General features: G+C 48.8%; 1 pseudogene; it reads right to left on the bottom strand.

Moving 5' to 3' along the window:
• Positions 1-535: 535 nt before the first annotated feature.
• Positions 536-1,594, bottom strand: LOC115331265 (annotated as a pseudogene).
• Positions 1,595-16,288: the final 14,694 nt, after the last annotated feature.

The following is a 16,288-nucleotide window of genomic DNA, read 5'->3' on the forward strand; positions in this document are numbered from 1 at the left end:
TTAGAAAAAAACGAAACCCGGTCTTTCACCGTACTGGGGGCATATATGCAAATAAGCCGCCGGTGAACTGCTGAAGAAGAAAAATCACACACAATAAAACGTCCTTCCGTGTCGGTGGTGACGTCCAACTCCGACATAGGAAACGACTTTTTCAAAAACAAAAAAACAACCCCCGAAACACCGACAGCGTGCGTAACACAAACCTCATGCGAATGTAGAAAAGGCTTCAGTGCACTGGCTACCAGCTCCTCCTCAGCCATCATGGTTTCTTGCAACGCTACAAAATCGGGCCTCTCTTCCATTAGTAAACGTTGTACTTGGTATTGTTTCTTATACGCGTTAAAGCCTCGAACGTTTAACGTCGATACCTTAATGGCTGTATCGAGCGTACACATAAAGGGTTGCGACCTTGAACTTGCTTGACGATCGTGTGGAATTTCCTCAAACGGGCGTAGCCGCCTTATAAACCGTTGACGCGCGGCCGATCGTCCGGGCGGCTGTATGGCACAGCCTTGAAACGTCCCCGCTTACTCTTCTACATTCCCAGCCAAGGGTTGGCGTTGAGGGCCATGCTGGGTGACGGGGGCGTGTCCTCGAGGTCGCGCTTCGGTGAGTCGGTCGCCTCGCCCATGACGACAACACCTTCCGGGGGGCCCTTCTCAGACACCGGGGGATAAGCAGCGGGCGAGACAGCGCCGACCGCGGTCGGGGTCACCTCAAGGGAAAGGATATCGGAAACTTGTTCTGGAACACCCGGGGCCGACTCGTCCTCGTCGTCTGCCACGGAGACTTGCGCGGGACCACCGTCTCCGGCGGGGTTTGCCAGTGGTTGCGTGGTCGGTTTGGCGTCTTTCTCGAGACCTTCAAGAACCAGCTCGGCCTCGTTGACCTCTATGGTTAGCGGTTAAAGGTCGTCTTTCGCGTCCCCACCAGTCACGCGGGCGTATGTCCTCACGCAATCTTCCCTGTCGTGACCAAAACGGAAGCACACCGAGCACTTCGGCACTCGACAGTCGCGCCTGATGTTCCCGGCGCGCTTACAACGGAAGCAGACTGGTGCTCGCCCCGGGATGACGATGAGGACGTTCCCTTCCTGGAGCCTCAGCTGGTGAGGCATGCCGTCGGGCGTGACGCCGCTCTTGAGGGTCATGCGCACGATGCGCGTCGTCGACTCGATGGCCCCAAAACCCTCGACACGCCACTTCTCGCGGGAGACTTCTAGGACTTTGCTATACGGATCAAACAGCTTGCTCGCCGCGTCGTCGTGGAAGTGGAAGGGGACCCAGTGTACGTGAAGGCGAACTTCGGTGGAGCAGGGGCCAATGACGACGCACCGTAGGTTCTCGATGTTGAGCTCCTTCGCGCTCACCAGTCGCTCCTTGGCTTCGGGCGTCCGAAACGTGGCCAGCCATACATGGTTCATCTGATATGCGCCCAGCGAGGCGACATCAGATAAAACAGCGATACGCCTGAGTTCCTGGCGAAAATCTTCGATCCAATATGGACGCCCCTTGAGGTCGCCGTGAAGCATGACTGAGTTTATAACCGTTGAACCGCTAGGTACGTAAGGTAAAGCAATCTTGTACTCTTCCGAGGAAGATCCGCCAACAGCAGAAAAAAACCATGACCGGCAAGGGCCGATGTCGCCGCTCCGTCGGAGCTAGTCATCATGCAACCGTCTCCCGAGAGCGCTGAAGCAGAAACTCCACGCAACGCACGCTTGCACGTCTTGAGAACGAGAGGCAACAAAAACAAGAAATCCAAAGAAAGGCGCTCTCATCGTCCTAATGGGACAGCGCGAGCAGCATTCTTACCTTTTTTCTCTTATTTAAACCTTTTTCTAGTACTTTCAGACGCTCTCTTACACCGCGTGAAGAGACTCTGACGCACACTCGTAAAGGAGCGTGGCTCGTGCATGAACGCAGCAGTGTCGCCCTATGTTCGATGCAAGCATTACATGGAAGCATCCGACAGGCGCCCTCGCGCCCGCTGGCTGAGAGGAACAGGTCTCTAGAGACGCTGTTTCAGGCCGGAGCTATAAGTTGTTTCCAGTGTTATATGACTGCTTACCTGGGGTATTTCGCGTGCCTCACGCCGTAGTGCGGAAAGGACCGCACGGCGGGACGATGCTTATTTCGATATAAAAGAAGAAAGGCGGAGATTGAATTGAAGTTGGTTTACGAAATGTCGGGTCTCCATCATCGTCATCTTACCAGCTTTCTGCTTAGTGATCGGCAACTAACACGATTCTGCACTATTCCGTTGGCCCATCGGGTGAGTAATCAGTAAATGGTATGGCAGCTCCGTAGGCATGCCCGCTATATTAGACACGCGCTGATTATAAATGAAAGCTTTTTTTGTACACATCGCGACACTGTTAGCGCGAACACGACATCGGTGCATTTTCGCACTTTTACTTCTAAATAGTATAGCGGGCCCGAAATTTTATCGCTTACATTATAGAACTAAATGTGCTCTTTCCGTAGCAATAATGACTTGGATGACATCCCTTGGTTTCAAAGAGAAAAACTCGAAAAACGGGCGATCTCTTGTTCGCGCTAACAGTGTCGCGCTCTGTACATACAGCTGTTTGAAGCCGCAGTTATTACTTCGGCGACGATAAAATTGGCCCCTATATGGTAAGTAATGACCCGAATATACGAGATACTGGACCGTAGGTTAGCGAACACAACAAAAATCGTTTAAGGACTTAACTGTGGCGACGCAACCGATGTCTTCAAAATATGGAATCTGCGCAATGAAATAAATAACAGTCTACTTGCGCTGGTTCGTGATAATGAAATTGGATTAGCAAGGGCAGAGGTGGCATATCCATATCGTGAACAAGAAAACCGTCATCTTTTTTTTTCGCGTTATGGATCGCACCGGCAAAATGCCATATCGAAAATCACCTTACGAACGCTCGTAATTATACAGCAGTTCAGAGATCATGCATGAACGTTCTACTGGACTCGTTGTTTTTTCCCCCTTTGTCGACATATTTGATTCCAGCCTTCAGAAATTTCAATTGATTTGATTTGTCATGTTCAGTTGACGCTATAAAATAATGCAGAAATTTTTGCTGGTTGGTATGCAGACATATTTAAAAACCTTTTTACTTTGTACTCGTCTTTGCATTGTTTTCTTCTTATTTATGCGCTATCAACTATCGTTGCGAATGGAAACCAATCGACCAGTTTGGAACTAAAATATACTTTTAATCAACGCATTCGGCAGCAGCGGTGGTACGCAGCGAACAGTGTCTGACCACTCGCTCGTGATTTCTACAGATTGACGCTACAGGCTTTCCAGTCCAACGGCAAGAGCAGCGAAGACAAGGCCCTCCACCCCCTGCCCTCAACCGGCCGAGCTCAGAGTGCGAACTTCATCATCACGTGGGTTTCTCCAAGCGTAGCGTTGGGGGTGACACCTACCTACCCAGTCTACATAAAGGCTGATGCAAGTTGGATTCCGGCATTCGGCAGCAGCGGCGGCAAGCAGCGAACAGTGCCTGACCGTGTACTTTCCCGCCGTTGCTGCTGCTGCTGCCAATACTGACGTTATGTTTTGAGCGTACCTTGAGCTTTAAAGGGACACTGTATGCTCGCCGAGATTTTTAGTTGTGCGTGACATATGAGAGCCCAACTACCCAGAACAGAATTTGCGGGTCGAAATTCGGTCTCTTTTCGCCCGAAAACAGCCGATCGAGAACTGGCCGGTTTGAGTCGCGCTCACTCTCTTTCCCGTGGTCACGGGCCGTTTTCTAAGGTTTCGACGCGACCACCAAATTTAATCAAAGTCGTGGGTCATTGAAGGCACACATTCAATATAAAAAATAGAAAAAAAAACATGAAACCCATTTTTTGTGGCTTCCGAAAAGCTGCAAATACGTTGATTGAAAAAAAAAAAAAATGTAGCACAGACAACCGGAAGCATTCTGTGCCTTCATTGCTGCATAATTCTCAACATGGCGTCGTTTTGCATATTGTGGGTCCAGCGGATGGCAGTGGACGACGGGCGTTGGACTTCTACTTCAGAACAGTAGTTCACGGTACCGGCGAATTCTGCCTTCCTTCGAGAGAAAAATTTTGGACCGGTCAAAAGAACAGAGGCCAGATTCACGAAGAGCTTCTTAGTTTACGACAACTTAGCTAAGAAGTTCGTGAGTTAAGAACATCGCAAGATGTTCTTAACTCACGAACGCGTTCTTAACTTACGAACGCGTTCTTAACTCACGAACGCGTTCTTACGTGAGAGGAGGGAAGCGACGTTCTCGTACGCAAAAACTAGAACTTACCGGTGTTGTTGGTATGGCGACGGCGTCTTCGACAGCACGAACAACCAATCGGAGAGCTCGGCATGGTTCGGAGCCGTTCGGAGCGCGTGGATTTTTAATAACATACACAAGCGGCCTTCATGCCACCGCTTGTCTGGGGTTCGTGTCCGTGCAGTGATATGTCGACGGCAACACGATTTAAACGCGCCCGAATGCCGAGGCCGGGATGCGTAACCGCCTCCGTTGACTGCTACGAACTCGATCGCTACGAAGTCAACACAACTGTCATCGTTGGTAAAAGATGGCCCGTGTCAGTCGTTTGCAAAGCGACGTAGATGGAAACAAATTGCCGCGGCGTTTTTCGCGGCCTCGGAGATGCAGGAGCGAGCCGACGTTAAAAAAGATACGTTTGAACTACCAGAGTGTCAGCAAGAGCCACGTAATACCTGTTCACACTCGGAGCGGACACGCGCGTTTGATCGAAATGGATTCGCGCTGTTGGACCACGAATTGGTAAGCGCTTCGGGACCGATCCTTTACGATTGCAACTCGACGCTGGCGTGACACTCGGCAAAGGAAAGGTTGGACCGGCATTGCGACCCACGAACTGTTATAGCGATCGACAGTGAGGAGCAGTCGTGTCAGAATTGAAATGGCACACTAATAACAAAGTGTACTTACCGTGTTGCGAAGGTAATCCATACGGCGTTTATTTGAGCTATATATCACACAAAACAAAGACACAGAATCCATGAGAGCCCCTTTTCGACGACAGCGTTCGTTACCGCTGCCTCGGAAAACAAGGAGGTGACAAGAGGAAGAGATTGACCTCTTAATCTAAAATTGAGGTCAGTGATCAAACTATAATACGGCAAGGGTTCACAAGGGTCGAGCGGGCATATTCCATTCAGCACGCCAGCCGGTCGTGGGCAGACGGTCTTGGCCAAGGACAGTCAGAGCACCGCTGCGCCGAGTCGGAGTGCTGCTAGGCCTATCTGCCGAGCTCGCTTGTGATCGGTGGAGTCGTTGCCGTTAGAAGTTTTTCCGGGTGTTTGTGGATCCAGCGTTCTTGTTCGTCGTGGTCTGTTTCAAGTACTTTCTACTTTTTTCTTGCTGCTTGAAGTCGGGACGCGTGAGAAGCCCACGTAGAAAAATAAACGTCGGTTGGTCGTCCCGACCAACAACTGAGTGACGCTGTCGGCCATGCTGATTTGATCGTAAGAAGTGTGTAAGACAGCTTCCGAGTTTCGTAGGGTTTCGTCATAACCTGCGCACTGGTGGAGACGCGTTTTTTCTTAAGTTTTGTCTCACGCACATTTTTGTCGTAAGATTGTTTAGTGAATCTGGCCTCTGATATTCATCCCGTACGACACGCCCGACCAGCAAGCCGACTGCACGAAGACGTCGCCAAGCCGTCTGGAGACATCGCTCGCTCAAACGTCAAGCACGAAGTGCGTACTTCGAGTTGAATACGCGCGCGTACGGTTTCTTTACGAGGTGCGAATGTGGCCTATCCGCGGCGCTGCCCAACTTCCAGCCGGAAGATCATGTATTGAAGGGAAATCGGGAGCAAACTTCCCACATACCGGCTTCATTAGTCAGGATGAAAGAGTAGCTTCAGTAGCTCAGTGGAAGACGTCCGATTCACACGCATCGGGCACGGGTTCGGTCCCTGGTGATGGTGTACCATTTTTTTTCTTTGTCAAGCATGTTGCGATGTTTACATTTCTTTTTTAACAATTATCACTGGAAAAATTATTGTTGTGGACCATACGTCGCTGAACTAAATGGTATGGGATTTCATTTTTGACACCTGCGAACTCAATCTAGTCACTTTCCACAAAAAGCAAGGAGCATATGAATCGGGTAGCGTCCGCTTACCGAGCTTCGCGTAACGGTTCTACAGGAATTGCAGCCAGCCATTGATACCGACCCGTCGATGTTTCGGAAACTTGTGCACCCTGCCGCACAGTGCCACTTTCAGACGCAAGACATGTGAGGCAGCTCTTCACGCAACATCTTGGGAGTATTCTTTTCGGAGCCAATCACGGGAATTCACCACGGGCGCTCAATACTCATTTCAAACGCTTAAATTACAAAACAACTCATCTTCAAGTACAGAACAGCGAGCGGAACAAACATAACTGCAAAGGAATCGCACAGCAAACAAAGCAAGTCCCGGAACGCATTTCGTGTGCTACGTGCGAAGAAAAAGAAACAAAAAAAAAAAAAAAAACCGTACGATCGGGTGTAGTCACGTGACTTCCGCCACTCACTCTATCCTCCCCACTGCTCCGTGCAGTGCGGGAGTTTCGGTTTCGGTTTCGGGCAGTTGCGTTTTTTGGCTTTATTAAAAAAAACTACGTGACTCTGTAGCAAAATATTAATTGGGTAGTATTCCGGCATCATAATGAATCGCCTAAAAAAAAAAAAAATTTGGTGGGTGTTAGTGCCCCTTTAAGATAGGTAACCTGGGCGAGGACATTTGCCTCAAGTGTCTTGAACCGCTATCAGACGAAGTCTTTGATGTAACGTGTACGGAATGTAAATTCACGTATCAATTTGGCACTTCTTCCGGAATCGCGGAATTGACTTCCAAATCAAAAGGTAAAAAATTCCAGAAGTCGTGGCGGTGCGAAATGTGTAGTACGTCAAAAACGCGAAGTGGTCGAAGTGTCAAAGCAAAAAAAGACACCGAAATTGACGTGGTCGCTATGCTGACATGCATGAAAAAGAAACGTAACAGCCTACTGAGTATGAAAGAAACTGTCGACGACATTGAGGTCTCCGTTCAGATCATGTCGGACAAGTACGATGAACTGCTGGAGCATGTTCGACAACAAGACAACGACATAAAAAAGTTTAAAGAAACGCGTGTAAAAAACCGAGAACGCCGGAAATGACGGGCAACTGGCAGAAGTAAAATAGGATTTGAATCGACTGGAATGGCGCAGTAGGAAACAAAATTTGGAAATTTACGGTGTCCGACAAGCTGAAAACGAAGACCTGCTGTCTCTCGTGAACCAACTATCTGTTAAGCTAGGTGTCCCAACGTTCACCCCGTCCGAGATAGCTTCGATGCACAGGCTTTCTTCCAGGCCTGATAAAATCGCTAAAATCATTGTGCACTTTGCGCAACAACAAACTCGAAATCACTGGTATGAACAAAGACGTGACCTAAAACGGCCTCAAGATAGCGAGCGTCTGCTTGAAAACATGACTCGACAGTACAAGGCTCTCCGGTGGACCACGAAGGGGTAGGCAAGGGAGCATAATTATCAGTTTGTGTGGCACTGAAATGGGAGAATATTTGTAAGGGGGAAAGGTACTTCTGTAATTGGCGAAAATGACTTGTTGAATTGGAACTAAGTGCTGGTACTAAGTCCCCTTTTAGTCTTTAAGTTGTGTATATTTTTCTGTCATGGCAGGATCAGAGTATGTACTACCGTCTCTGTTTGAAACATGTATTGGTAAAGAAATCTTCTTTCTGGACTCATTGTCTGCATATTAATATTCGATCGGCTAAAAATAAAAGTGTTGATCTTGAGTGTTTTTTTTTATTTTTTGCTGAAATCTTTGATTTTGACATTATCATGTTTTCCGAGACCTGGTACGCGGAATATATTGAAGTTTTTATTATACCACTATACGCATTTTTTTTCTCAATTGCACTGAAGTCCGACGGAAAGTGTGTCAATTTTGATTAAAGAAATCAGTGAGTGTGAAATATTGCCTACGTTTAGTGTAACCACTAAGGACCATGAAGCTTTCCCAGTGCGAACTAAGCACGGTATTGCCTCTGTCATTTGTCGACCTCCCAGTGACGTTTAGGCTCCCTGTTTGGATTTGCAAGGTTCTCTTTTTGAGTTGGCTAATAAAAATAAGCTCAACGTTATATATGGTGGTTATTTTAACGTGAGCATGCTAAATAATTGTGTTGCAAAAATAGAACTAGAGAACTTAATAATCATAAGTGGTTGTCAGAGCGTAGTCAGTCTACCAACTAGGGTAAATGTTACTTCAGAAACGTTGATCGACTAGTTCATTACAAATTACGAGGAAAGCAATATAAGGTCCGGAGTAAAAAGTTACGACCTTAGCGATCATCTTCCTATTTTTATGTGTGTTAAAACCAGCTGAGAAACTAGTGCCAGTGTTTTCTTTGTCAGTCCAGTGTATTACGCCGGTCTGTTTGGAAAGGTTTGCGCAGGATGTAGCTAACACAAACTGGAATGATGTCGAAATTGGAGACCCTGATGAGGCATACAATTTATTTTGGAGTGCTTTAAAAGCCTTTACAGTGTCGATTTTCTTATACAAACTAATTAAAGTAAAAAGAGGACTCTGAAACCTTGGGCAACGGTCGACTTACTCGGAAGAATAAATATTAAAAACGCTCTTTATAAAAAAAAAGCTTACGAAGACTAGAGATCCCAATAACCTCAAAGCATTTAAAAATTATCGTAATCAACTAAAAAGGAACTTAAAAAAGGCCAAGGAGCGTTACCATCATGAATCTTTTAGGTCTTCAGTAGGCCGCAGTGACCTTATGTGGAAGAATTTACACGCGGTTTCGGTCGTGGTAAGCGCTCCAATGACATAGTAAAGATTTCTTCTGCCGGCCTCAAGTTAACCGCCATATATTTAGCAGATGTATTTAATGACTATTTTTATGCATTTACCTCAACGTATTTATTGCGGCGACACATGTAAGAATGTCACGCTTTGTTAGGATGGAACCTTTACTGTCCGTCCTAAATCCCAGAACCTAACTGCCCGTTCCCCCGGTCCGTCCTCGTTGTCTTTCCCATTCCGTGTTTGTACTCTCGCGGCACGTGCGCGGCACGTGCGCCTGGCATAGTCCTTCGCCAGACACTCCTCACAGGTCTCCCCCTCTTGAGACGTGAACCAGACGGGAGTATATCTGGAACTGGCTCGTGGTACGGTGTCAGCTGGTCCGCGTTAGCCACGTGTCGGTTTCGCCCAGTAACTGGGTCCTTAAGCACAAAGTCGTTAGCACCCAGGCACTGGACCACACGGAAGGGCCCCGTGCGGCGTGGAGCAAGCTTCGCAGTAATGCCTTTGGCCGCATCGCTCAATGTGTGGGCGTCAAGGAGGACAAGGTCACCTTGACGTATTGTTGCAGGCTTCCGGTGCCGGTCGTAATAAGTTTTTTGGGCCTGCCTTGCTTTCTCTTGGTGATCCCGAGCGAAATCGAGTGCGTCGTGCAGGCGCCGAGTGACTTCCGCCGCAAAAGCATGACATTCTGAAGCTGGTGGCTCGATGTCATCCTTGAGTCCCGCCACTTCCCACGGGGTGCGAAGCTCTCGGCCGTAGCAAAGGAAGGCTGGGGTGAATCCGGTGACGACGCTTTCTGCCGTGCGCATCGCGAAAGCGATTTCAGGAATGTGCTGGTCCCAGTCTCTGTGGGTAGAACAATATGCTCTAAGGCTCTCCTTCACCGTGCCATTGTGCCTCTCTACCATTTGTCCTGATGGCCTGTATGGCACAGTGTGGCGGTCGGCGATCCCCCAGTGGCTTAGGAGACCTCGCCACAGTTTACTGACGAATGGCTTGCCGTTGTCACTGGAGATGGAAACAGGTGTGCCGTGTCGGCAGAAAACATGCACCATGCACTCTATAATGGTTTTGCTGGTTGCTGTTCGTAAAGGAAAAAGTTCGATAAACTTTGTGAATTTGTCGATTATCACCAAAAGGTGTTTGTTGCGTCTAGGTGTGGTCGGCAGAGGTCCTACAATGTCCACACTTAGCTCCTCCATCGGTGCAGTGGCCCACTGGCTGCTCATAAGCCCTTGTGGCTTCTGGCGGCGGGCTTTAGTGCGTTGGCACACTTGACAGCAACGAACGTGCCTGGCGACGTCAGCTCTCATTCCCAACCAGACAAAGCGGGAAGAGACGCGTTTTAGAGTTTTGAAAAAACCTTCGTGAGCGCTTGTGGGATGGTCATGTGACATCTGAAGTGCCAATTGCCGAAGATGGGTAGGGAGCCAGGGCACCTTTCTTTCCCCGCGTAGTTGAACGAGGAGGCCGTTGGCTTCTACTTCGGTTGTTTCCGCCAAGTCCGCCAGTAGGCGCCGGTCAGGGTCATCATCAGGAAGCTTCATGCCTTCTTTAACACTCAGGAGCCTCGACAAAAGAGTGTCCTGCTTTTGCTCGTCAATTAATCTTGCTCTGTCGCTCAAGCGGGTGACATCGTCGATCAGGGACACTGCTGCAGCTGCCTCAAAGGTGATCTGAGGCTCCGACTCTGGTGCACAGATGGGAAACAGCGTTTCAGGCAGGCTCTGATCAGGTATGTCTACCTGCTGGAGAGGTGCCCTACTGAGGGCATCTGCTGGGATATTCGCAAGCCCTCTCCGGTGCTTGATTTTGCAGTTGAAGCCCTGGAGTCGAAGCACCCAACGCTTGACTCTTGGGGAGGCCTGGTCGGTGCTGAACATCCAGGATAGTGAGGAGTGGTCGCAGTGGATTTCAAACTCGGTAAACTCGAGGTAAGGTCTGAACTTGTCTACTGCCCAGACCACTGCGAGACACTCCCACTCCTGGACGGTGTAACGTCGCTCAGATTCAGTAAGCACCCTGCTGATGAAGGACACCGGTTGCAGTTGGTCGGGGCCTTGCTGTAGAAGCACTGCAGCTATGCCAACTCCGCTGGCATCTGTTTCGACGACGAAGGGCCGATTCAGGTCTGGCAAACTCATCACCGCATCGTGAGCCAGTGCATCCTTGAGCAGGGTGAAGGCATGCTCCTGCTGGTGATTCCAGATCCACTTTCGGTCATTTCTCAAGAGATCGGTGAGGGGGCGGGCAATAATGGAGAACTGTTTGATAAAGTTCCGGTAATAGCCAACCAAACCCAGAAAGGCTTGCCGCTGCTTGACTGTGGTAGGTCGGGGGTAGTCGAGCACCGCCAACACCTTCCCCTCGTCCGGCCTACATTGTCCAGGGCTTATTACATGGCCCAAAAACTTCAGCGACTGGCAGCACACCTGAACCTTGTCGGGGTTCATGGTGAGTCCTGCTGATCTGATGCGCTCCAGGACTTCTCGGACATGTGCAACATGGCTGTCCAGCGTCTCTGAATACACAAGTATATCGTCCATAAATGCCATAGCAAATTGGTGGTTGATTCCATTCAGGACTCTGTCCATCAGCGTTTGAAAGGAGGCTGGACCACCTGCAACACCAAACGGCATCCTTGTAAACTCGAAGGTGCCCTGGTGGCATATGAACGCCGTCTTCGGAATGTCGTCCTCGCGCATAGGGATTTGGAAAAAACCCTGCGAAAGGTCAAAGCTTGAGAACCACTCCGCTCTCCCGAGTTGTGCCAGCAGCCAGTCGGTTCGGGGCATTGGATACACTGGCACCCTGGTGCGTGCGTTGAGCGGCCGGTAGTCTATGGCCAGGCGAAAGCCTCCGGACTTTTTGGCCACCAGAACAGGTGCACTGGTCCACTCACTGGTGCTCCGACGCACAAGTCCCTGTTCCCGCAAGTCTTGAAGGCAACTGTCAATGATCTTTTGTTTCTTGGAATTGACGGGACGCAACTTGCAACGAACGGGTTGACTGTCTCCTGTGTCAATTCGGTGCTCAGCAAGGGAAGTGCAGCCGGGAGTTTTGGTGAAGATTGGCCCAAAGATCTCCAACAATTTCTTTATAGGAGCATACACTCCCGGTGTCTTTGCAGAGTCTCCATCGCCTTCGGTAGCACTATGGCTGAATGTGGTGGCGCAAGTTGACTCCTCTTTGAAGAGGTTCTCCAGGGAGTACGAATATTCTTCTGCCCCAAGCCCGCTGCTTGCTCGCTTTATGGCCTTCACAAATGGAACAATGCGCTGGGGCTCTGTTCCAATTGTCCATCCCCCAAGCGCCACATGCAAGGAGATATCTGTCACTGTAAGGAAATCCCTTCCTAAAACAATGTCTTTGCAGAGGTCGGGCATACACAGAAAACGTTGTCTCCGGGAACCGGCCGCCCACCGGATCTTGCACCGAAGAGATGCAGTGGACTGGGACCATCCTGTTGCCAGTCGCAGCGTGCGCACTTCCCTTTTTCGACTGGCACCTGTGGCTTGAGCAGCTGCGATGGCCGGCGGACCCAAGAGACTGACGCTGGAGCCTGTGTCGAGCAGCGCCTTGAACGTTGATGACCCAATGGTAACGTCAAGGAGAGGCTCTTTTCCCCCGGCAGTAGTCGCCCCTTGCAGCGCTCTGTCGTAGATGCTAACCGGGACAGCATCTACCAGTGTTCGTTTCCCGGACACTGTGCTTGAAAATGGCCAGGCTGTCGGCACCTGAAGCAGAGGCCTGGACCCAAACGCCGACCCGTGGCACAGGTGCGAGCGGAGTGACCGATTCCTCCACATCTCCGGCAACGGTCGACTCCTTGTTGGCGCTGATGCCACTGAGACATCGGCCGAACTGAATCTGCAACTCCCCCTGACGTTGTGGGCCCTGAAAGCTGGTCCCTGTAGTAGGCTGGTTCGATTGCCGCAGGGTGGAGTGGCCAGCGATACGTCGACGGCATAGCGACTGTTGCAGATGACACAGCCGCTGCTAGAGCCGCTGCGAAAGTAACGGGAATTGCAGTTTCCGTCCCGGGGAAGTCGCGGTTACCTTGTGCCCGGAAAGCTAGGTCACGGGCCACCTGATTGCTTCTTGTGGGGGGCGGTTTGTACTGAAGACGCCGCCAGGCACGCTCCATGAGGCCGTCCGCTGCCTTGGCAAGCTCGCTCAAATTCGCGTACTGCGTCCCTTCCGCGAAATCCTGGAGCTGGGGATGCATTTGGCGTAGCACGCGGTCGACCTTTTCTGAGTCGGGCACCTCTTCCCCGATTCTTTCGTAAAATTCGGCGATGGTGTAAATGAATTCTTTGAGGTTCTCCTCGGGGTGTTGAGTGCGGTGTCTCAACTCGTCCTTTAGACGTCGCTTGGCGTCGATTGAGGCAAACTCGGCACGAAACGCCGTCTTGAAATCATCCCAACTGCCGAAGTTACCGATAAAACGCCACCATAATTTGGCGCTCCCATCCAGTGCAGCCGGAACGACCTGGCTGAGACGGTTTTCAGTGGTGACTCCCGTAATCAAACAAAAGTTTTCTAGCCTCTCGATAAATTCTTCGGGCGACTGTCGATCACTGAAGCCTGTGAACTTCGGCAACTGCGCCGCAATTCTCGGCAGAGGGCCGCCAGACGGGTGGACTGCAGCCGCGGTCACCTCGGGTTCGTTGGCTGGGGGCAGTGCAGCAGTCAGTAGCAGTTGGCGCACTTGAACAGAAGCTCGCTCCCGATGCATCACGGATCCGTCGGTTTGTGTCACAAGGCGGGCTATCAGTTCATCTGGCACCTCCAGGTTGTCCATCTCCGATCCCGGACGGGCCCCCACTTGTTAGGATGGAACCTTTACTGTCCGTCCTAAATCCCAGAACCTAACTGCCCGTTCCCCCGGTCCGTCCTCGTCGTCTTTCCCATTCCGTGTTTGTACTCTCGCGGCACGTGCGCGGCACGTGCGCCTGGCATAGTCCTTCGCCAGACACTCCTCACAGCTTAAAAACAGCAACTCTATTTTTTTACGCCGAGTGACTGACACAAAAGTGTTCACGGTTTTTATGGAATTAAATAACACTCATAGTTGTGATACGGATGATTTGCAGATTAAACCAGTCAAGTATGTTTTACCTTTGATCACTCCCTGTATTGCTCATATTTTTAACTTGTGTCTTTAAATTGGTCTGTTTCCGCAACTCATGCAAACAGCTAAAGTGTCTGTGCTGTACAAAAAGGCAGATGAGAACGACATAAGCAATTACAGGCCTATCTCTGTCCCTCAACGGGCTTTGAAAAAAATCACACATATTCGTGTATCTCAGTTTTTGGATAAGCACCAAATAATCACTAATGCTCAGTTCTGGTTTAAAAAAAAAAATCAATCAACGGAACTTGCATGGCTTGAAGAAAAATAATTTATTTTACGGAGTTCTGAGAGAAAGAAATCGGCCCTTGGAAGTTTTGTAGATTTTACAAAGGCGTTGGATTATATAAATCACAATTTACTGCAAGAAAAACTCGATATTTATGGAATTCGAGGTGAAGCACCTCTCTTGCTTAAATCATACTTAGGTCACCGTAAACAGTTTGTTCATCTAAATGTTTTTGCGTCTTCAACAAAGACAATTATATCCGGTGTACCACAAGGAAGCATCTTAGGGCCGTTACTGTTGAGTGACTAAATCCATAATATACGCGGATGACACGAGCCTCTTCTTTTCTGGCTCGACTGGCGACGAGCTTATCAGCTGCGCAAACGTTACCCTGACAGCGTTGCAAAAATGGTCCTCGAATAACGCGCTAAACATCATTGCGAGTAAAACGAAGGCCATCATCTTTCAGCCCAAAAACAAAAATATTTCTACAACTAAGACCCTTATCCTAAATGCAAAGTATACAGATACCGTAAATAATTTTAAGAGTTTATGTGTATTCTTCAGTTAGTGCTTACCCTGGGAAAATTACGTGAATGATTTACACACTAGATTATCAAAAGTCAGTGGACTAGTCTTTCGTACCCGTTTTATTCTACCGCGAAATGTTAACTTTATTTTATACCAGACCTCATTTCTTTCTCACTCGAATTATTGTTATCTAGTTTGGGGCATAACCACCCGCACAAATCTCCAGAAAATACTCCCATTGCAAGAAAAAAATACATATATATGTACGTGCGTCTCATTGAGAATGTTTCTTACGACTTTAGCACCCAGAGTCTGTTCATAAAAATTAGTATACTTCCTGTTCACAACATGTACAAGTATAGACTCGAGATCATTTTAAGTTAGAATATAAAAGGAATAGGGATAGTTTAGTAACTCTTGTGGAGCTAAAAGAGCACTCAACTTCCTACCCAACTCGGTCGGCTGAACATTGGACTGTGCCCCTGTGTCATTCAATGCTATCACTGAAATAAACCCTTCCTACTATATTCAACACCCTAATAAAATAACATTGATATTATTTCTATTGCAATTCGGGAATTACGAACTTAACTAATGTGGGGCGAAAACGAATTGATCGATTTCTGAGACTGTTTGACTATTGTATTTTACTTTATGTCGGTTTTCTCGGTGTTTTGCGCTGTTGCTTTGTTTTGACTTCCGTATACGCCACTAGATGTCAACAAGGGGCTCCGTCAAGTGGATCGCACAGCTTCTTTCGCGTGTTTCCTCGTGTCATGTATCGAAATGAAAAATAAAGTTCCTTAAAGGGAAGATGGGGCACTTCTACATTTGAGAAAAAACGCTTGAATGGCGTTCATTTAGCCTTTAGATTAACAGATACCAAAATTGTATTTCAATGCGACGCGCCGGAGAGCCATACGAGCAATTTCAAAATAGGACTGAAGCCCCGCCTCCCTAGCCTTGGGCAGCCAAAAGAGCCGTCGATGACGTCACGGACAGTGACTGTCTTTCGCGTTTTTCTCGCGTTTAACAATACTTGCGCAGCAAATAGTTTGGGTATTCGGGTTCACGGGGTAAAAATACAATAGAATTCACTTCTAACTCATTTTTTCCAAGAAGCTCCGTAGCTTCCCTTTAATGCTAATAATATTACATACGACTATGAGAACACCAGAGTTTTATGAAACGAACCTCTTGTACAGATCTTGCGATGCATTGCCGGGATTGCAGATGCCAACCCCTTTTCAGCAACACGACAGTGATTTTCCGACACAAGCACAAGCTACCTCGAGAAATGATTGAGACGTACCACATAACACAAAACGGATCCTTGTGTGTGAGCCAGCCCACAGTGACTTTAACGAACAGTGAGATCGGCTTCTTGGATCTTGGATAACTCGGCTGGTTTCGTGTTGAGTGAAAGAAAAAGCGCCAGGGCCACGGAGGGGCATGCCAGCACGAGCAGCAGCAGCATCGTGTGTATTTGTCCTTTCGATAGAATGAGTTTCTAGTTCAGCGATTTTCTTGTGTTATTTCT

Source organism: Ixodes scapularis, unplaced genomic scaffold (genome assembly GCF_016920785.2).
Source record: "Ixodes scapularis isolate PalLabHiFi unplaced genomic scaffold, ASM1692078v2 PGA_scaffold5__190_contigs__length_132052651, whole genome shotgun sequence".
NCBI classification, from domain to species: domain Eukaryota; kingdom Metazoa; phylum Arthropoda; class Arachnida; order Ixodida; family Ixodidae; genus Ixodes; species Ixodes scapularis.